This window comes from Lissotriton helveticus, chromosome 7 (genome assembly GCF_964261635.1).
Source record: "Lissotriton helveticus chromosome 7, aLisHel1.1, whole genome shotgun sequence".
Classification (NCBI taxonomy): Eukaryota; Metazoa; Chordata; class Amphibia; order Caudata; family Salamandridae; genus Lissotriton; species Lissotriton helveticus.
Genome location: NC_136068.1, coordinates 786,079,028 through 786,101,555, shown reverse-complemented (window position 1 = coordinate 786,101,555; position 22,528 = coordinate 786,079,028). Strand labels below are relative to the sequence as shown.

The 22,528-nt window shown below is 45.8% G+C and overlaps 1 protein-coding gene across 1 annotated transcript in view; it reads right to left on the bottom strand.

Annotated features, from left to right (window-relative positions):
• The window catches only part of WNT8A (Wnt family member 8A), a 237,759-nt gene that overhangs the window by 131,261 nt on the left and 83,970 nt on the right, over positions 1-22,528 (bottom strand). The gene's annotated exons all lie outside the window — the stretch shown is intronic.

Below are 22,528 nucleotides of genomic sequence, written 5' to 3'. Positions count from 1 at the left end.
ACTTCGCAATACATCACCAACAGCCCACGGTGACCGCCAATGCAAATCTCCAACGAGTGTCAGCCAAGCCTGACAGCATCTTCGTGCTACAGAATCTACTGTCTGCGAGGATCAGACTGCTCTTCGTGCTAATGCGATGGCAATCCGCAATGCTTTCTCTGATCCTCTTGGTCCCTTCTGTTGCGAACTGAACTCTTTGCACAGGACTGTGAAGGTAACTCTTTCAGCAGGAATAACCTGGCCCCTGTATCTGGCCTGCGCTCCATCCCGGTCGGCTTGAATTTGTGACTTTCATCTTGTCTCACATGACCAGATAGCTGCGAGTGGTGTTTGTGTTTTTTGGTGCTATTTTCACTTAAATCTTTAAAATTACATATCTCCAGTTCTATTGATTGGATTTTTGTTGTTTTGGTGTCAAATTTTTTATCAGTTTTTACTCTATTTCTCTAAATTGGGTGGGGTTTTTTCTGTTGTGTTACACTATTTCTGTTGGAAGTGCTGTATGAATACTTTACACATTGCCTCTAAGTTAAGCCTGACTACTTTTATGCCAAACTACCTAAGGGTTAAGCACCGGTTAATTTGGGGTTGCTTGTGACTTTACCCTGACAGGGATTGTGGTTACTGCTTGAGTAGGGGTTCACCCCCCTCAACCGATAACCTAATTTCTTAATGGAACTTTTGAATGGCCTGATGTGAATATGACTATAAGCCAATGATACATCAGCGTACGATTTGCAATTTGTTAGGATGCCTATAACATGACCCTTCCAAATTGCAATTCGAAATCTATTTCTAAACCCCTTTGCCAAAGCAGAAATACTTTCCCGAAACTGTAAATGGGTTTAGTAAATTCAAAAATTAGTTTCACTGGTTGCCAACTCTCTGATGAATTGAAGGGGTTTCAACTGTTAAAATGTTTCATACATCTGGAACGAAGCTTCAACCCTTCTTTGATTTTGAGCAGCGTAAAGTTAGCCTACATTTAGATAGTGAAAAACAGGATGATCCTTCTTATAGCAAATACATTTCTAAAACGTTTGGACTTCCCTTACTAAATTATTGATTCTGATTGAAAAGAATATCGTGGAACTCCTCTGTATATTTAGCTTTTCAACGGGATGGGCAATTTATATTTTGCTTAGAGTAAGCACTATTGCACATTTCTTTTGTTCTAACGCCGTAAAAAACACTTCATCCTGTAAAACACGGTGTAAAAATGGTGGCAGATGTTAACCTGCCATATTGCGTAGAAGATGACGCCTCCTTAAGAGGTTTTCGGGGTCTCTCTTCTCGACCAAAATACACACATTGTAACACAGCTTTCTCTGCTGTAACTGGTAGATCAACCCACTTCCAGTTCCCACAGCACAATAACTACAAGCCAACAACCTGCTTTATTTTGAAAAGGGGGTTAAATTAAGAGATAATCCCTGAAGAACCAGACACTTCAGAGGCTAACTCCACCTCGGCTGACGTGTGAAGGAAGTGGCCGAGGGCCCCCTGTTGCTGCTTAAAGGACGTTTACAGCCAGGGGGCAAATTGACTCGACCAACAATTGTTTTACACGCATATTGTCTCACGTGAGTGTCGATAAGGGCAACTGCTTCTGGTAAAGAAAACAGCCATTGTTTCAGCGCAAAGCAACGTTGGCTCAACAAACAGACTTGAAAAATCCCACGTTTTGGGGTTCTAGGTGTCTTTCAACTTGTGTAACTAACTTGAACTGTAAACAATAAAGTAACTGCAGCTCTCAGTGTTGTTTTTTCCGCAAAATATTATAGCGAGCACGACCTTATCTCCACGTTCAATAATTAGGTATGAGTCATTACACAGTTTGAGTTTTTACATACACTAACTAAGGATGAACATGTTCTGTAGAAATGTAATGAAACATAAATATGCACTTGTTAAGAAATTTGGATCTCATGCACTGTTGGATAATTTACATAATATTTGATGATGTTATTTCTACGGTCATGCAAGCACTTTTCACGCGTGTTTGTGAAGTGTAAAGATTAAAAGTTATTTTGAAGAAGGCACCTTAAATTGGTTTGGCTTTCTCGCAAGTGCGCGGCTCGCCGACGACAAGAATAGTCCATGTTTTTAAGGCACTTGTATGCGCATCGGGTCATGCGGTGCGTGCACGTCGATGTGCTGGCCAGCCCTCTAAAGTTAAAGCCCTGAGTGAGCCGGGCACATCCGTACGGGTTCATAAGTCTGCGTGCACGCAAGTGACCTTTATGAATATGGCTCGTGCACTTCGCACTTCATCATTGCACTCTTTATTTCACTTGCTTTCAGGGTCCGACTGGAGGGCAACAGGCAGTGCCCAATGGGCTGGTCAGACAGATCAGTGTGTGGGCCGGATTTGTAGCAGTTTGTGGGCCTGTTTTATGGCCAGATGGGCCATTTTTTTTACTGTTGATTTCTGTGATATCATCATAAGTATTATCCACAGCAAACACAAATTATTGCAGTTTTCCATACCTTGCAAAACGGCTAATCATATTGTCTTTACAGGTTTAAAACGGTCCTGCTTTGGAAATATGGGCCACTTTTTTAGCTGTCTGATTCTCCAAGGGTTGACTTTTATTTAGTGCCCGGGCCTATCTTTTGTCCCAATCCGACCCTGCTTGCTTATGTCCATATTTCATATGAAAACAGAAGATACCTTCCGAGACTTTCAATTCTCACGTAAATAGTTGTTTCTGTTATACATGGTTTGCTTACTAGCTCAGGTGCCCTAAAAATGTAGGTTTGGCTCATTTAGCAATCAAACGGAGGACGGGCCCATGATGTACTAGTCTTTAGATGGCCTGACTGCTTAATTTGTGCTGGAAGTTGCAGGAGGAGAGAACTAACGCTCATTTTTGGGGACCAGGATTTATTTTCCATCATCAAATTTTGACACAGATCAAGAACGAGAAAAATATAAAATGGAGAAGGAATGAAGAAGTGAAAGATAGAAAAATAGTGACGATCGAAGAAAGCAGGGAGGAAAAAAAATCAGAAATAGTGAGGTCAAGAGTCGGGAAGTTGAGGGTCCTGGGAAAAAGAAGCATGAGGTGGAAAGTCTGGTAGCTTTTGACAGCCCCAGCATTCGCCAGCGCTGGCAGAAAGCGCTTAAGAATAAATGTTGCCCTCCCTCCAAATATCTTTTTTTATATATACATTAAGAACGGGGAGGCCTGTGCCCTCTTCTGATCAAAGTTGCTCTTTTTGCTTATTCCCATGAACAATCGTTGCAGTCTGCAACGATGGTTCTTGTGGTTGTGAATAAGCAAAAATAAAGAGCAACTTTGAACAAATGAGGGCAGTGGAGACGCAAAACAGAACTGTGATGTTCATATCTCTGTGCTAGATCGAAAGATGCCTATCTCAGCGAGCGGCCAAATGTAATTGTCTCTTAGAATAACACGGGCGGGAAGCGCATCTGCTGCCTTTCCCACTACCCTCCCCAGGTGACAAATTCAGACCCTCAACGTTACATCCTGACAGGCGTCTTTACACCTACAGTACCCCTGACACTCACATTAGCCAACCCCAGCTCCTTTACTGGGAATGGCCTGTATTTTCTATCTTTAAGCCTTGAGCCTCTCTTTGGCATGTCACTTATTCTCTCTCATAGCTTAAGGACTAACATGAAAGAAACAACTGCGCCCTTTTTGCATGAAGTAATGTGCTTTGTGGTGTGATTAATGCTTTTGGCCCAGATTTCCCCATGCTCTGCACTGGGTGTGAATCATAAAAAGTGATGGAGACCCATAGTAAACTGTTGGGGTCTCATTTATGGGGTATTGGCATAGCACAGCACAGCAAGTCACCTTGTTGCGCTACCCTAGCCAAAGTGAAAAGGCAGGAATGCGTCGTATTTATCCAATACGGTGCAATCCTGTCCTTTCCCCCTGCACTGGTGCTGTTTCAGCAACCTAGCACCAACACAGACATCCTTGCACCCATGCCCCTGGAACACCTCTCTAGTGCAGGGTAAGGCAACGCAGCAATTTGCGCTGCCTTGCCTTACTTCACATCTATGCAGGGCACAAGTCCTAAACAAGCATTTGCAATGCAATAGGTCTCGCATTAACATGAGTTTAAGCTATTGGCGTTTTAAATGACCATGCGTTTTATTTGCTTCAAAAACGTAAACATAAATAAAAGGCATTGTCATTCGCAATGCCAATAGCTCAAACTCGTTAGAATATTGGTGTGGGGTGGGAGTTTAAAGTGCAGCTGAGAGAAAAGCTTTGGGGGTGAGATTGAGCTTCAAAATAAACTCCACCTTTATCGCTTGAAGTCATTACTTCAAGAAGTCAACATTCCACTGAGTTGATATACTCTCTGCAGTGGCTTCCCAGATGATGACGAACTTTTACTCTTAAACGGATAATGATGTAATTTCTACTGATCAGCATTTTGAGGATTGCTGCTTCATTTAAATGTGCGCACGTGTTTTGAACTTTCTAGAATACTTTATTGTGGAAAAAAACATTCAGGGTAGTTCTTAACAACTTAATAAAAAATGGGCTGGAACAATGCATCGACTGCTGGAATGAGTTGGGAAAGAGTCATACATTCGAAAAATTATAAAACACAAATGCATGGTAGAAGCTGGCATTTACTGCTGTTATTTAAAAGTCCAGTGACAGGTCTTCGTTTTCAACCCAAGTGTTTTCTAGGTCACTCTACTGATCACTCAAACAGTTCCTGCACAATTAATGATAACAAAAGCAATTACACCTCTTACGCCACTAACTGACTTGACCAGCCAATACATAAACCCTCAGCAACCTAAAACCATGCAATCTATTAAAAACAAGGATGGACTCTGAAGCGGCTCTGTTGTCTAACCGCAGTCTAACGCTGTTTAGAAGAACTGGAAATCTTCGGCAACTGCGTAGTCAGGATCTTCACATGACGCTCGCTAAACATGAAAGCAGAGTCACCAACTAGCCGAGCATATAGGCATTGCTGTGGGTGATTGGGGAGGGGGTGGAAACTGCAGGTCATTGGGAGAAGGCAGTGATTAGCATGGCCTCCTGTTAATCAAGTTTGCGGAGGAGGAAAGGTGGGAGGGAACACGGCCTGGGGGTGTTGTTAATTTTGAAAGCGGGCGCCCGTGTTCTTAATCTGAAAGCGGCACCGCTGTTGTTAATCTGAAAGCGGGCACCGTGCTCAAGTGTAAAGCGTGGCGCTCGGGGGTGGGATAGGGATGAGGGACTGCAACCAACAGGCTCCATTGTTCACATGCTTTGATAGATTTCGGTGAACCAGGCATTACAAAAGAAATGCGCAGCCGCCATACTCTATCCTGAAGCATGCCTCAAGTTTTAACAAGAAGTCAGCGGCAGAGAAAGCGTTCGCTTTTACTTCCGCTTAATAAAACAAGCGTTAAGAGCGGCCGGCCGGCAAACTGAAAGTACGGCCGGCCAGCCATGATTAAATTAGGGGAGGAGGTGGTGGTGCCAGGTGGGGTGGGAGGGGTGAGTGGAGTAGAGACTAGAGAGAAAGAAAACAAGCGTTAAGAGCGGCCGGCCGGGAAACTGAAAGTACGGCCGGCCAGCCATGATTCAATTAGGGGAGGAGAAGCCGCAGAGCGCACGCTGGGCGAAGCCCTTTGATGTGCTGTGCGGCCGTGAATGCGCGTGCTTGTTTGTTCACGTGATTCACGTGAACTCTAAGAAAACCGCAGCGCAAGAAGCCCTTGGTTTGACGAGGATTTCGAGCACTTGAATTCTCGCTCCCTCAATGCGCTTGCGCGCATTTAAGGTCACGAGACCTAAAAAGAAGTGGGGGGACGTTGTCACCGGAAGTGACGTAACGGCAGGAAGTCCAAGCGTTTTAGCACGTCACCGATGTACGTTTAGGTGTGCATGTATGCTTCAGCTGTGCGTAGGGTATACCTGCCCCCAGCACTGTCACTGCCCAGTGCTGAACATATTGCAATGTATGGAACTGATACTTCTTACGTGTTCAGCAGGTGTAGTGGTCCCAGAGAGGCCAAAGAGTGAAATCCAGCTGTTTGGCAGGGGGAACGGCGTCCACCCGGTAAAATAAGTGGGGGGATGCCGTCCACCCGCGTGGTACCCCGACTCGAGCCCTGCATCAATGAGGCCATTGAAAGCCTTACAAAGTGGCTTTGGGTGGCCTCTTAGATATGATTTTGTAGTTTGCACTGCTAGAGCATCACAAAAAGTGACTCTTAGGTGGTGCAAGGGTCTCATAAATATGCCCCTTGGAGTGGAATTTTCTATTACACACAAACCAGGATTTTCATTGGAAAGTTCACCAAATTTATGCATACTTTAACAACGTCCTACTTTGCGATTCTTTGAGCCAAAAACCGTTCCATGGGTGGTAAATGGGAGGTTTCACTGGATCACCCATGGGTTTTGACGAAAATCTTTGTCTACTAACAATCGTTGACAGGGAGTTGTCCCTAAATCCTACTACTCCTCGAGGCAGGCGTAATAAGGAGAAATGTTTTAATTTCTCCTATTTTTCTACCTTTTTGCGTGTGCTGCATTGTCAGCACACATACAAAGTCAGAAAAAAATGAAAGGATAGTTTTTGTAGTGGAAGGGTCCCATTACAATACAAAACCTTTGTTTTTGGGAACTCACACACCCTTGTGATGTGGCACAGGGTTGTGTGAGTTGACGCATGGCTGTTAAAAGTGTGCCAGCACTGGGTGGGGGGCACAGGAGAAAAATTGCACCATATTGTAGATATGGAAAAGACACACAATTGATGGATGGAATGCAGAGCAAGTCAAACATTCACCCCCAGTCAACAGATCTGGGTTAAGTCCATCGTTCTTTTGCTCACCATGCCACCCCAGCTTAAACCCAGCCAAATGCTAATCAGTCTTGACCCTGTGACTCATGGAAACAGTCCAGGCAGAACGGCCAAGCCAGGTCCTCCCTGGACCAGACCAAGCATCCTGGATCTAGTTTCAGGATTTTACCCCTCTGCAGCCAGGCTAGCGTCAACAAGCGAGCGATAAATAAATACAAACCTTTGTCCTACTCTATCCTTCTGCTATCATTCCAAATCCAAATAACTGACTAACCTATCTACCACTTAAAATGTACTTGCATGTTTTACTATACTAATTCAACACTAATCCTCTGTGGGTCCAGGAGTAGCGTGCTACCCGCCGAAAAAGCGCTTCGACGCCTCGTCAGGGGTAGTAAGCGCTATATAAATGCAATTACAATACAATACAATATTGAGTCCAAGTCCCACGTCTGGGCATACCCAGTGCACTTAAGAGGAGAAAGCAAAAAACGCAAAATTGATGGATGAAGGGCAGAGCAATTCAAACATTCACCCTCAGTCAACAGATCCGGGTTAAATCCATCATTCTTTTGCTGATCATGCCACTCCAGTTTAGACCCAACCATATGCAAATCAGTCTTGACCCTGTTCCTCATGGGAACAGTCCAGTCTGAACTGCCAAGCCAGGTCCCCTCTGGCCCAGAACCAAGCATTTTGGGACCGGTTTAGGGGCATTGCCCCTAATCAGCCAGGCTAGCTTGAATTCAGTGGCACAGAGAGCCCGGGACCCACCGCTGGGCATACCTGGCACACTTAGTGCAAGCAAGCAAAAGCCACACAATAAATGAACAGAATGCAGAGCAAATCAAACATTCACCTCTAATCAACAGGTCTGGGTTAAATCAATCGATCTTTTGCTCAACATGCCACCCCAGTTTAGACATAGCCATATGCAAATCAGTCTTTACCCTATTCCTCATGGGAACAGTCCAGCCCGAGCTGCCAAGCCTGGTCCTCCCTGGCCCAGCACCAAGCATCCTGGGACCAGTACCGGGTATTACCCCTCATCATCCAGGCTAGCTTGAATCCAGTGGCACAGTGAGCCCAGGATCCACGTCTGGGCATACCTTGCACACTTAGGATGAGAAAGAAAAAGACGCACAATTGATGGACAGAATACAGTGCAAATCAAACATTCACCCCCAGTCAACAGATCTGGGTTAAATCCATTGTTCCTTTTGCTCACCATGCCACCCCAGTTTAGACCCAGCCATATGCAAATCAGTCTTGACCCTGTTCCTCATAGGAGGGGGGGGGGGGGGAATACCCCGAACCCTGTCCCAGGATGCTTGTTTTTGGTCGAGGGAGGACCTGGCCAGGAAGTTCGGGCTGGACTGTTTCCATGAGAAACAGGGTCAAGACTGATTTGCATATGGCTGAATCCAAACTGGGAAGGCATAGTGAGCAAAAGAACGATGGATTAAACCCAGATCTGTGACTGGTGATGAGTGCTTGAAAAGTTTCAGCCCTCTGTTTATCATCTTGTTGTGTTTGTTATGTTTGCCCTATGAGGCCAAGGGTATGCCCAGACGTGGGTCCCTTGCTCACTGTGCCACTGAATTCAAGCTAGCCTAGCTGATGAGGGGTAATACCTCCAAACCGGTCCCAGGATACTTGTTTCCGGTGCAGGGAGGACCTGGCCTGGTAGTTCGGGCTGGACTGTTCCCATAAGGAACAGGGTCAAGACTGATTTGCATTTGGCTTGGTCCAAACGGGGGTGACATAGTTAGCAAAAAAACTGAATGAAACCAAAATCTGTGACTGGGGGTAAGTGCTTGAAAAGTTTCAGCACTCCGTTCATCATCTTGCTGTGCTTTATATAGTAAGTAGTTGTACCTATGTACATAGTTTGGTATCTAGGTAGATGTCTATATGCATAGTTGTTTGCCAGCATACCATAAACCATAACCTACAACAGCATAACATGCCACAGGGCAGAAAGGAAGCATAGGATAAAATGTAGAGCACATGCAGTGCCAGTAGCAAAAGAGTGATCCCTATGCGGTTCTTCCTCAATTATCAACACAAATAATAACTCATACTCATTCATACATTTAAAACACACAACCAATAAGCCTTTGTTTTTGATAGAAATGATATCTCCTCCTTTATTTTACAAAACAGATTATGCAAATCATTGATAAAAACACTTCATAAGTACATTTTAAAATCCCATTCATTTAAAAACACAATGTTTCCTATTTATAATTAATTTCTATTCCAATTGACAATCCTTTTATCCCTTTGTAGCAGTTAGTTCAACAACTTTGGAGTACACATCTCACACATTGATAGTTTGTATTCAGTCAGTCAGTCAAAATACTTTATTCGATAATTCAATATCATAAAAAGACAATGATGAACAAAGTACAATCAATTTTTTTTTTTTAAAACACGCAATTACAATCACACATTTTAAATATCTTAAAAATCCAGCCAAATCTAAAAAAAAATTCAAAATTCAAAAACATTAAAAACGATCAGTTCACAGAATGGTAGCTGCCATGATAGGTCATTTGTTTAAAAAAGACAATGTATACAGAAAATGATTTTTGTAGGAGTACATTTAAGCACGATGTTTCATTATCTTATTTCTCTCCCGAGCTGCCCCCACCAAAAAACTAGCGACATGAGAAATAACCCTCGGACTGTCTAGTAGTTGCAGGTATAGGAGTGCAGGCCTCATTCGAATGAAGCCTGCCTCCTTAAGGATAGGCACAAGAAACTTCCTCCTTGCTGCCATATAATGGCCACAGAACCTTACAAAATGCATTGTGTCCTGCTTTGAAAGATTATCGCAGGAACACGGCGGTGCCTGAACAGAAGTGTTCCATTCCGTGAGTTGGCCCAATGTTAAATAAATCAAATTCAAACGAAAACACGTTAAAAGAAACCTATGATAGGGTCGATTCACTAAGACCAAGTAAAGTTCAGGACCAGGGGGATTAGCAACCATAATGAAGGATCTAACAGTGGTTTTTCTGAGCTCCCTTTCCTCCCTGTCGAGAGATAGCATCTGTAACATGGACCCCTTCGTAAATGCTATGTCCCTACGAGTTACACTTTCTGGGGAGTGAAAAAGCTCAGGTCTTCCAATTTTCTGAAAACCCTGTTTGATGTAGGATAACCACTTAATTTTATTTAGGTTGTCTAGACTAAGACAATCCTTAAGAATGGTATGATTCAGGGAGAGTTCGTCGTTCACCCAAGTCTTCAGCCAAGTTATTAGTGGGGCTACCTTCAACATGTCTGTAATAAAACTAACACCCAACTCTGAATGCACTACAAAAGAAGGGGTTGACTGCGGCACCGATAAAATTGATCTCATGAATTTATTTTTGGTGATTTGCAATCAGTCCGTAGTACTGTGTCCCTAAAGTGAGCAGCCATACGTGGCTACTGCCAAGCACTTGGCTTTGTAGATGTTTAACAGGGCCGATATGGGCCTAGCCCCAAGTTTTTTGCTAAAGGCCATGATTGCCATAGAGGTTCTAGCAAAATCAATATTTCTTGCTTTAATCTGTGGGCCCCAATTCCCCCTCTCCTCAAAAATAATACCCAAATACGGAAAGGTGGGGACTCTGCTAAGTTCCTCATTGCAACAGAAAAAAGTTTTTATATTTTTCTTTCGAGATCCTCTCCCAGCTATTATTATTTGCGATTTTTTTACATTTATTTTAAGATCTAGGGAATTCATAAAACGACCGAATGCGTCTAACAATCGTTGAAGCCCCACCCCAGTTCGTGATAAAAGCACAGCGTCATCCGCATACAGGAGAACCGGTATACCCAGATCTCCTATATGCGGTATGTCTGCCATGGCCTCTCTGAGTACAGGTTCAAGAGCGTTTATATAGACTGTAAACAAGAGAGGGGCCATAATGCACCCCTGTCTGACCCCCCCTTTCTGGGTGGAAATGGCTAGAACAACGTCCCGCTGAGTTCACTCTGACAGAGGCCCGCAGGCCAGTATGTAAGTCTGCCAAGAAATTTACCAAGATTGGATCAAGACCCAAACCGATTAAAATCTTCCACAGTTTCGATCAATAGTTTGTATTGATCTATATGCTGTGTAATTTTGTATATGTTTCCAGAGAAGCATATCATGAACAAGTTTTTCTAAATCTACAAACCGATTGTCTATCAAAGGAAACCCACAATAAGAAAACTAATATCATTTAAAACAATTATAATAATATTTAAAACCAAATGTCGACGCAGCGTTTTGGTGGACTGGAGTTGGTTGACACCACCTTCTTCAGGACAGGTTATGCCTAAAATACAATAAAGTTGATTTTAGAGATGCTTAGTACTGAAATTCTTCATATTTCATAAAGATTTGTTCATTATGTGGTGGGGATATTCCTCCTATTCAGCTGACGGTCTGAAATCCTTTAGATCCGGATATTATTGCTTAATCCGTAGATCTTTAAAATCCATTAAGGGCCGTGGCTTTTTCAGTGCAATACGGCGGATGGACACAGGAACTCTTATTTGCAATCACCAGTAGTGACCAAGGCACATGTACTTATCTGTGCGAATCGATAACGAGGAAATATATAAAAGGACTACTGGTGATTGAAAATACGAATTCCCGTGTCCATCACCGTATTGCACTGAAAAAGCCACGGCCCTTAAAAAATGGCCAAAACTGCTATGATGATGGTTGGGGAGAAAGCAAGGGTGGCAAAGGCCCAGGGCCTTGAACCGAATCCACCAACAGAGAAGCCTTTTGTGGCTGCCACAGGTGAGCACCGGCACTCACTTGAAAACATTTTTTTAAAAATGTCCAGCTCTCACCACGGTGGTAGCTTGGGAGCCTGCAGGGGCCATGGGACCCTGGGGCTCCCACAGCAACCTCCAAGACAAACACTGCCTCGGGTGCCTCGGGTGGGAACTGGGGCACACAAAAAATTAAGTAATTAGAAAAAAAAAATAATGAATGAGCAGCAGGAGATGCCAATTTGTTTCTTTACTGCATTGAGGGCCCCATAATGCACTGTAAGGGTTTTATACTCACTTTTTGGATCCCAGTGGTCCCCCAGATGCATTTTCTTTAATGTTGTGAAGGGCTGCTGGGAGCACAGATGCATCCAGCAACATTAAAAAAAAGAAAGTAAGTCTCCTGGGTCATTGAATCCATGACCCCAGGAGCATTTCCCATATCTTTTTTAAAGCACTTCGAGCTGGAGTGCAGGGACCCCTTGTGGTTGGCTCTATGACTGCACTTTGTGGCCTAAAATTGTTAAAGAAAGACTCCTAGAGATTCTTTTCTTTTTTTAAAATAATTCTTCCTTGAAAACAGGTTGTAACAATCACTATTATTAAACATTGTGATGTACGAATTATTAAAATAAACAATTGATTATAGTTAGTGATGACTTTTTGACAACGCCAACAGGTCCTCTGTATATATGTTGATATGCTGACCCCTTTATAAAGCCAATAGGCCCCCTCCTGTCTCTATTTTAAAGTTTTGACCCTCTGATATGGACAGTAGGTCTGCAATATTTAAAATGGCACTATTTATATTGTTACATGACATAGCTGTGCATGCCAGTGGTGGGTTGGGCACCCACACCCACACCCACACCTCACACTGTGATAGACTTCTTAATTTACGTAAACAAAACATAGAAATTCACTGAAAGAAACAAAGGTTAATGTAACATTATAGTTAGGAATTGTAACAATGTTACTTCCAATTTAAAAAAACATAGAAATTCACTGGAAAAAAGCTTTAAGGGACATTATAGTTAGGTGGAAATGTCAAAGAAAACATACCATTTCAAATTACCAAAACCACCTTAATTCACCAGTCATAATTATATCAAGTAACCCAGAACCTGGAAACTCCACAGGGTGTTTTCCTGGTGACTAGGATGTTCTAGTGTGAGAACTGCAGGTTCTTGAAGGGTGTCTAGCAGATCAGGATGTCAATGAGGTAGTGTGGGGAAGTACCAAGAATAACTTTGAACTCAATTGTCAACAGCTTGTAGAGGGCTCTGTTCTTAGCTGAAGACCACCCAACTATATGATGAAAAGGATTCATGAGTGTATGTCTGGTTAAATTTAACAAGATCCTGTTTGCCAAATTAAGCACTTTGTCCACTAATGAAAATGCCAATAGGTCTGAATTTTGCACACCAGTAGTGACCAAGGCACACACCAATCTGGTATGCATTAAGACAGACATAGCATGACAGTTACAGGCTTTCATGCACACACACCACACAGACCAAGATGCACCTATACACTCTGGATACACACAGCGGCACACATAAAGGCACAAAACTATTCCACAATCATGCTGTGCTCTCTACACAGGAGCCACTCAGTTTGAAAACCAAATCTGCCTGAGGGTGGCTATTGTCCTCAACCAAGCTGTTTCGTGAATGGAGAGGGTAGCAGTGGAGGTATATTCCAGCCATACTGGTCTTTTTACCTGCACCTGTGGAGGAAGACTACCTTCTGACTCTACCGTGTAAAGGTTAATTCAGTTTGTGTAACTGGCATCTCTTGCCAGTCCTTATGTGTAGGACTTGAGCGGATGCCATGTGAATAGTAGTGGATAGTGGATAGTAAGCAAGAGCAGATATACTTAGAAGTCACGCAAAGCAGCAAGACAACTTGCTGAGCTGAGTTGCATGACAGGGAGTTTGCAGAAATGCACTATATCTACTAGGAGAGGACGCATTTCAGCTCTCTCCATGCGCTGGTGCACTTTGTGCTGCCTAGCTTCAAAGCATACACCCTTGTGCCATAGTGTAAGGTTGGAGGTGTTTCAGGCAAGATTGTTTTTGTGCAGGAAGGGATACCATCCTGCACAAAATCCTTAGTAGTATTTTCCTCTTTCTATTTGTTCTGCAGAATGCAGCACACATGCAAAGAGTAAATAACGAGGTGAAATAAATATATTTTTCCTTGTTACACTTCGGTCGGGTAGTTGCAGCATTTTGGTGCAATTCCAGGATTACAGAGCTTTGTAAATCTGGGATTGTGTCAAAAACCACATGTGGATGCCTGGGAATGGCCCTACTCCATCAATGGAACTCCTCTCAGCTGCAGTAACATAAGGCAGCAATATGCACTGCCTTCCATTGCTTTGGATTTACTAAACCACGCACAGCCATGCAAGGTTGCTTTGCATGGCTTAGTAAATCCCACTTAAGGATTTGCGTTGCCTTGTGATGACTTGTGTCATCAAGGGCAATGCAAGCCATTAGTAAATCTGGCCCCCAAAGGAAAAGAGGTGTCCTTTTGGCACAAGACGATGATTGATTCAGCTGCAGACTGCTTTTGCCCAGGGTTGATATGACAGTCTAGATTTACATATGTTGCACACAACACAGCTCAGCACCCAACAGTTCTGTGCTGCTCTGAATTGGGTGACACAGAGAGAGCAGGAGAGCACCAAATTTACAGCGATATGGCACTCTCCTTCCCTCTCTCTAGGGGCGGCATAGAAATTTGCTGCCGAGCACCACACACCTTTGCGTCATAGTACAACATTGTGCGCAAGTCTAGCATAGGTTTTGTACTGGAAGGGTACCCTTTCAGGGCAAAATACTGGGGGCCATATTATCAAGAACGGCAATAACATTATCGCTGCTTTAACCGCAGGAAACTGCCGCTAAAGTGTAGGGGCTTGATAATATGCCCTTGGGAATTCCCATAGAAGCCCAAGTTCTGGTGTGAAGGACAACAAACCTGGGCTGCTATGGGAATTCACGAGGGCATATTATCAAGCCCCTTATCGCCGCTTTAGTGGCAGTTTCCTGCTGCTAAAGCGGTGATAATGTTATCGCCGTTCTTGATAATATGACCCTAGGAGTACACAAGTTTTACAACTTTTCCTTCTTTGTATCTGACCGCTCAGCCCTCCACAGGGCTTGGTCGCCCCACTCACTGCTGCCGCTCCTGCCTGCCTTTGCCGCCTCCTGCCTGCAGATTCCTTCGCTCGCTGCCCGCTGCTCCTGGGAATTTCCCGCTGCTCCTGGGAATTTCCCGCTGCTTCTTGGAATTTCCCGCCGCTGCCTCCCTGCGGCCCCGCCCCCCTGTGATTCCATTCGCCGCCCGCTCCCGCCACCCAGCTGCTCCTCCCTCCCGGCTCCTTACTTAAGGGGACCGTAGGGGACCACAGAGTGTGACCGCTCAGCCCTCCACAGGGCTTGGTCGCCCCACTCACTGCTGCCGCTCCTGCCTGCCTTTGCCGCCTCCTGCCTGCAGATTCCTTCGCTCGCTGCCCGCTGCTCCTGGGAATTTCCCGCTGCTCCTGGGAATTTCCCGCTGCCCGCTGCTTCTTGGAATTTCCCGCCGCTGCCTCCCTGCGGCCCCGCCCCCTGTGATTCCATTCGCCGCCCCGCTCCCGCCACCCAGCTGCTCCTCCCTCCCGGCTCCTTACTTAAGGGGACCACAGAGTGTGACCGCTCAGCCCTCCACAGGGCTTGGTCGCCCCACTCACTGCTGCCGCTCCTGCCTGCCTTTGCCTCCTCCTGCCTGCAGATTCCTTCGCTCGCTGCCCGCTGCTCCTGGGAATTTCCCGCTGCTCCTGGGAATTTCCCGCTGCCTGCTGCTTCTTGGAATTTCCCGCCGCTGCCTCCCTGCGGCCCCGCCCCCCTGTGATTCCATTCGCCGCCCCGCTCCCGCCATCCAGCTGCTCCTCCCTCCCGGCTCCTTACTTATGACGCCTCCAGAGCGACCGCGCAGTGGACGCGCGCAGCAGGAGCGCCGATTGAGTGCCGAAGGTGCGTCAAAGGTAAGCCCGTCTGCGCCCATCCGTGCCTGGCCCGCGCCCAGCGCCAGGACCCCTGGCCCTCCCCGCCGAGGCAAGACGACCCGACTGACCTACGACGCCGCCACTCTCAACGCACTCAATGCCGGCCGGACCCACGCCTGCTGCCGAGCCACCCCGAGACGCACCCACGGACCCTTCACCTGCTGCACCTGCAAGTTCACCTGCCTCCGAACCTGCCCCGCACCCGCCAAGACAAACACCAGCAGCAACATCCTCAAGTGCATCCTGATCAATACCCGCTCCGTCCACAGACACGCCGTGGAACTCTGGAACCTCCTCGACGCTACATCACCGGACGTCGCCTTCCTCACGGAAACCTGGATGAACGCCTCCTCTGCACCCGACATCGCCATCCCGGGTACAAGATCATCAGGAGGGACCGCATCAACCAGACCGGAGGTGGCATCGCCATCGTCCACAGGAACACCATCCGCATCACGACCGACGCCAACGACTCCTTCGCCGCAGCCGAACATCTCCACTTCCAGATTCACACCGACCCTAAGACGACCCTCAGAGGCACCCTTGTCTACAGACCCCCGGGACCACGCACACAATTCAGCGAAGACATCACAGACTTCATCAGCCCTCACCTCCACTGACTACATCCTCCTCGGGGACCTCAACTTCCACCTGGAGAACAACAAGGACCGCAACACCACCGCCCTGCTGGAAAACCTCACCAACCTCGGACTCAAGCAACTGGTCAACACCCCCACCCACTACGCCGGCCACACGCTTGATCCCGTCTTCTCTTCCAGCAAGTACATCACCTTCAGCCACGCCACCGGACTCCACTGGACCGACCACAGCTGCGTCCACTTCAGCTTCAAAAGATCCACGACCCACCACCACCCGCAACAGGTACCTCACAGGAATTGGAGCAAGATCACCGCAGACCAGCTCACCACTTCCCTCAGCCAGAGCCCACCCGCCAACACAACGGACCCCAACGAAGCAGCCCGCAACTTCACACAGTGGCTGACCACCTGCGCCGACGACCTCGCGCACTAAAGAACCCTCCCAGCAGACCCAGAAGCAAGAAGGCATCCTGGTTCACCGATGACCTCAAGGACTCCAAGAAGACCTGCCGCACCCTCGTGAAAGCCTGGCTCCTCGACCGAACCACCGACAACATGACCGCCCTCAAACACGCTACCCGCAAGCACCACCAGCTCATCCGCACCACCAAGAAGAAATCCCTGAAGGAACGACTGGACAACAACGCCCACGACAGCAAAGAGCTCTTCACTATCGTCAAGGAGTTCTCCAACCCCAGCACCGGCACCAACGACATCACTCCGTCACAAGACCTCTGCGACTCCCTCGCCTCGTTCTTCCACCGCAAGATCGCCGACATCCACAACAGCTTCGGCGCCCCACCCACGCACCCAACCGGTGAACCAAGGCCCCCCACCGCCACCCTTTGCACCTGGACCACAGTGACCACCGAAGACACAGCCCGCACGATGAACACCATCCACTCCGGATCACCGACCGACCCCTGCCCACACCACGTCTTCAACAAGGCCGACTCCACCATCGCACCCCAACTCCGGAACATCATCAACGCCTCCTTCAACACCGCCACCTTCCCGTAGAGCTGGAAGCACGCCGAGATCAGCGCCCTCCTGAATAAACCTACAGCGGACCCCACCGATCTCAAAAACTTCCGCCCCATCTCGCTCCTCCCTTTTCCTGCTAAAGTCATCGAGAAGATCGTCAACAGACAGCTGACCGCCTTCCTTGAGACGAACGGATCCCTCGACCCCTCACAGTCCGCCTTCAGAGCCAACCACAGCACCGAGACCGCCCTCATCGCAGCCACCGATGACATCCGGACCCTGCTCGACAAGGGGGAAACAGTGGCCCTCATCCTCCTGGACCTCTCCGCTGTGTTCGACACGGTCTGCTACCGCACCCTAGTCCAGCGCCTCAGCAACATCGGTATCCAAGAGAAGGCACTGGAGTGGATCATCTCGTTCCTCGCCGGAAGAACACAAAGAGTCCGCCTCCCCCCATTTCGCTCCGAGGCCACCGAAGTCATCTGCGGCGTCCCGCAAGGATCTTCACTCAGCCCCACCCTCTTCAACATCTACATGAAACCTCTCGCAGCCATCGCATGCCAGCACAACCTCAACATCATCTCTTACGCCGACGACACCCAGCTGATCCTCTCCCTCACCAGAGACCCCGACACCGCCAGAACCTGCCTACACGAAGGGATGAAAGACGTCGCCGAGTGGATGAAGGACAGCCGCCTGAAACTGAACTCGGACAAGACGGAAGTCCTCATCCTGGGATCTTCGCCCTCCGCCTGGGACGACTCCTGGTGGCCCCCAGCCCTGGGCACCGCACCCAAGCCAACCGACCACGCACGCAACCTGGCTTCATCCTGGACCCCTCCCTCTCGATGACCAGACAAGTCAACGCCGTCTCCTCATCGTGCTTCAACACCCTGCGTATGCTTCGCAAGATCTTCCGCTGCATCCCGACCGAGACCAGGAAGACTGTCACCCAGGCACTCGTCACCAGCCGACTGGACTACGGAAACGCCAAGCTACAGAAAAGACTCCAGCGCATCCAGAACGCCTCCGCCCGACTCATCCTGGATGTCCCCCGACGCAGCCACATCTCCAGCCACCTGAGGAACCTGCACTGGCTCCCCGTCGACAAGAGGATCACGTTCCGGCTCCTCACCCATGCACACAAGTCTCTCCACGACCTGGGCCCCAAGTACCTCAACGACCGCCTGACCTTCTACACGCCCACCCGCCAGCTACGGTCCACCAGCCTCGCCCTCGCAGCCGTACCACGCATCCGAAGAGCCACCGCCGGAGGAAGATCCTTCTCTTACCTGGCTGCCAAGACTTGGAACTCCCTCCCCATCCACCTTCAGCTGACCCAGGACCATCTCGCCTTCAGGAAACAACTCAAGACCTGGCTGTTCGAGCAGTAGCATACCCCTCCCCCCAAGCGCCTTGAGACCCTCCCGGGTGAGTAGTGCGCTATACAAATGGCATGATTGATTGATTGATTGATTATGTGTGTCGTACAGTGCAGCACATATGCAAAGTCGGAAAAGAAAGGAGAAATTAAAACATTTCTCCTTTTAACACCTGCTTTCCTGCAGCGTTATTTTTCACACAAAACCCTGTCTAATAATATTAGTAGATAGGGTTTTGCATCACTAAGCATAGGTGGGTGCATGAGAACACCCATGTACCACTTATGTATGCCCACCCTTGATGCTAAGTATTGCGAAGCAGCCCTTTGCACTAGTTTGCTTCACTTTTCCTTACAATCCAACGCAAATGCCAATGCGAAAATGCAAACCTGATGCAAAACCTTTATAAATCTAGCCTGACATTTTCTATTTCCCAATAAGGAACCTTTCATGTTGGTTGGGAGGGATTTTCATCTACTCACCCCTCTGCTTTTCCATTGTCACTGGCTGTTACATACTGTGCAATGAATCCACATTAACTCTTTGATCACTTCTAGCTGTCATGAACTTGAGATCCTTGCTCCAGAAGCCAATGAAAACAAGGTAGACATGAGGAAGATGCACATCCCTGAGATTTGGAAAAGATTGTGAATTACAAAGAAAGAAAAACTTTGGTTAGCAGAGGGTTTCTGCTTGTACTTCCAAGATGTGAATATGTACTACCTCCTGGAGCTGGTGACTTAAACATAATCTGAACTTTGAGGAGATTCTTCACATTAGTATTGGATAGATACATTGTATGGAGAACATCATGTTCTGGTGGATTGGTTTCCGTCATGCTGGGGCCATGCCGGGATTCCTCAAAAACCTTCTTACAGTGACTATTTGGAGAGGAGGATCCGAACTGCCCTGTGAGGAGCAACGATGCCCTACACTGGTAGATATCATCAGGGCCAGATGACTGAAGATTAGCTGACTCAAGACTGCCCTGCAATATCTCAGATGGGCACTGGCTCATTCAAGAGCTGCAGAGGTTCCCACCTGCATCCAGGCTGGTGAGCCTTCAAAGTCCCTGACCCACTTCAAAATGCTAAGGTTCATGTATCATGCTTCTGCAGTCCATGAAGAACTTCTTTGTTCTAACCGTTCCACATGGATGGCTGACAGAGCAATGAATGACTTAACTATGAAGGTTTTTACAACGCAAGTCATACAATGAATGCACGGCTACAATGACAGTCTTAACCACACATGTCACTATCACGCCTACACTTAGGGTTAAATTAAAAGTACAGTTACCACGAACATCAGAATCACACGTACTATTATCACGCATACCATAACAACGCACCATCAAAATCAAGGTAAAAATGTATTCTTTTAATAAAAATGTATTAACTGCATTATAATTTACAACAAATAAGTACAAATAAGGTAAATAAAGCACCGCAGTAATGTAAATACATTTACATCTCACGTATAAGCATTATTTATAAAGCATGTCACAATACTGCTATTAGTTTAATAAAATCATTTCCAGATATCCAATTTCTTTAGTAGCCCTTCCTTTATTTTAATCCAATGAGTGCAGCTTCTCCTGAAGTAAAATAGCCTTCGTTGTGTGTGAGAAACTCGAAATTACGTCATAGTTCAACAAACAAAATAAATATACATTCTGCAAGATTCTAACCCACGTTAAAAAATACATAAGAAAACATATTTTTGGTTGAATTATGGCATGCAACTCTAAAAACGTGTAAATGCAACGTTCACCATTTTGGGCTGAGTGATACACTAACACGCATCTCTGAGTGTCTGAGAGGAAGAGAGCTTCCCGTTGACACACTGCCAGCTATCAGTACAAGTAAGTACAAAATTCACACAAAACACCTTTTCTTTCATCTATTTAAATCAGAATATCAAAAGATATTGTTTTTTTTCTAAATTAACAGATTACTGACCGATTTTCCAGATCCTTTATTTTCGAAACACTCATTGGAATTAGAAAAACTACACACCAACTCATACCAAAAAAATGCATTTTCATTGTAAGCACAGTATAATGAATTTTGTTAAAAATTACATAAGTAAAGCTACAGTAAACAACATATCAGAAAATTACCACCACCTTGAAGTTCCAAACTTATACTGCTAGTCCTGTCTTCAAAATAAGTACACAACGCCTATCCCCAGGTAAACAAAAAAGTTTCAATTCTCCAAACATAAGTAACCACATTTCTTTTTAGGCAAAAACAGTTATCTAGCAATACAACTTTTCATTTCAACAGGGCATTAATACTTTTTTCTTTCGTCCCTGAAGTGTAAAAAATAACATACTTTTTTTCTTTTAGCAGGTTAAAACACCACAAAGAACTTAAATAAATGAATGAACTAAAAGTATTTTAATGTATAATTACCCTATTTCTTTTGTTTTTACAGAACCAACAATTTTGGCATCTGCACGTCAAGCAATTTATGTAAAATCAAGACATGGCAATTAAGTATGGTGGCTATCTTTATTGAAAGGAGAAGATAACTGAGCCCAGGAATTATTGGTGGTGTGTGCAGGTTTTTTCATCCCATTGCACAGGCAGAGCAGTTACTCTGGATGAGACTGTAGTTAGTACAGCAGAGCATAACCACTTTACCTCTGCAATCGAGATTGAAGTACAAGAACATGTACAACGCATTAAAATGATTGCATCAACCTCTGATGAGCCCTGTGGTTTAGTTCTGAGGGAGGTAACCCAAAACATTCCCATGCACTTTGCAAGTAGTATGCCCACCATACCTAACCTGAGAAGAATGATCCAGAGACAAAGCAGGCAAGTAATCCCCAATGAGTAACCCCACAAACCTATTCTAACATTAACATCCCCCCGGACTAACTATTACTTACAATGATGAACCTTTCATGTTGCATGACAATCAAAACCCTCAGAAAAAAGGACCAATCTTTAGCACAACCCATAACTTGGTAACCCTAGACAATAGTGACATTTCGATGATAGATGGGATCTTTACATCCACACCCCATCTATTTTCCCAAAATGTACACTATTCACACTGACATAAATAACACACATGTCCCATTAGTTGATAGCTTACTTCCTGATAAGTAATCCTCAACCTACACTGAATTTGCAACAGTGATAAAATCTAAACCAAGGAGCAAAAGTCCAAGAAAAGTGATAATTAACTTTATATTGACAATGGTTAACCAGTTACCAAAATTTACCCTGAAACCCAAATCTACGGCTGGTTTTTTGCACTTTTCACAGGCATATTGGCAACAAATTCAAAAAGCATCCTTAGTTGAGGATAACATGTTCAACAGTAAAATGCAGTTTGAATTAAGAAATCTAACTGTGTTATGCTTTGTGCTTCCTGAGAGCGTAGACAAATTCTACACATTAATTACAGAATCAGATTATTTTACCCTAAACGAAGAAAAATTGGCCCCACTGCTAAATTACTTTGTAGATACATGGATTGACCTTCTAAGCAGGTTGGGTTTCAGGAGTAAGCCAAGATTTCCAATTGAATGGTGGAATTGTTACGCGACCTGCTTAGAGGGAGGCGCAAAGCCTAACAATGCCATCGAGGGATGGCACAATTCCTTCAGTAAATTTCGATTGGAAAACATCTACCCAACCAGTATCATTTTTGGGAAATTTTGAAGAAGGAACAAAGTTTATAAAAAATGTGATCTGCGGATTCACTGTCAGGTAGTCTGAACCCACTTGTTTCTAAAAAAGCTAAGGAGATGTCTAAGAGACAATTGGCAAAAATGCCACAGTTTTTATTGATGGTGGCTTCAGACTACCTGTTACAGCAAACATCATCGTTCTTTTGCCCACTACGCCACCCCAGTTTGGACCCTGCCATATGCAAATCAGTCTTGACCCCGTGCCTCATGGGAACAGTCCAGACCGAACTGC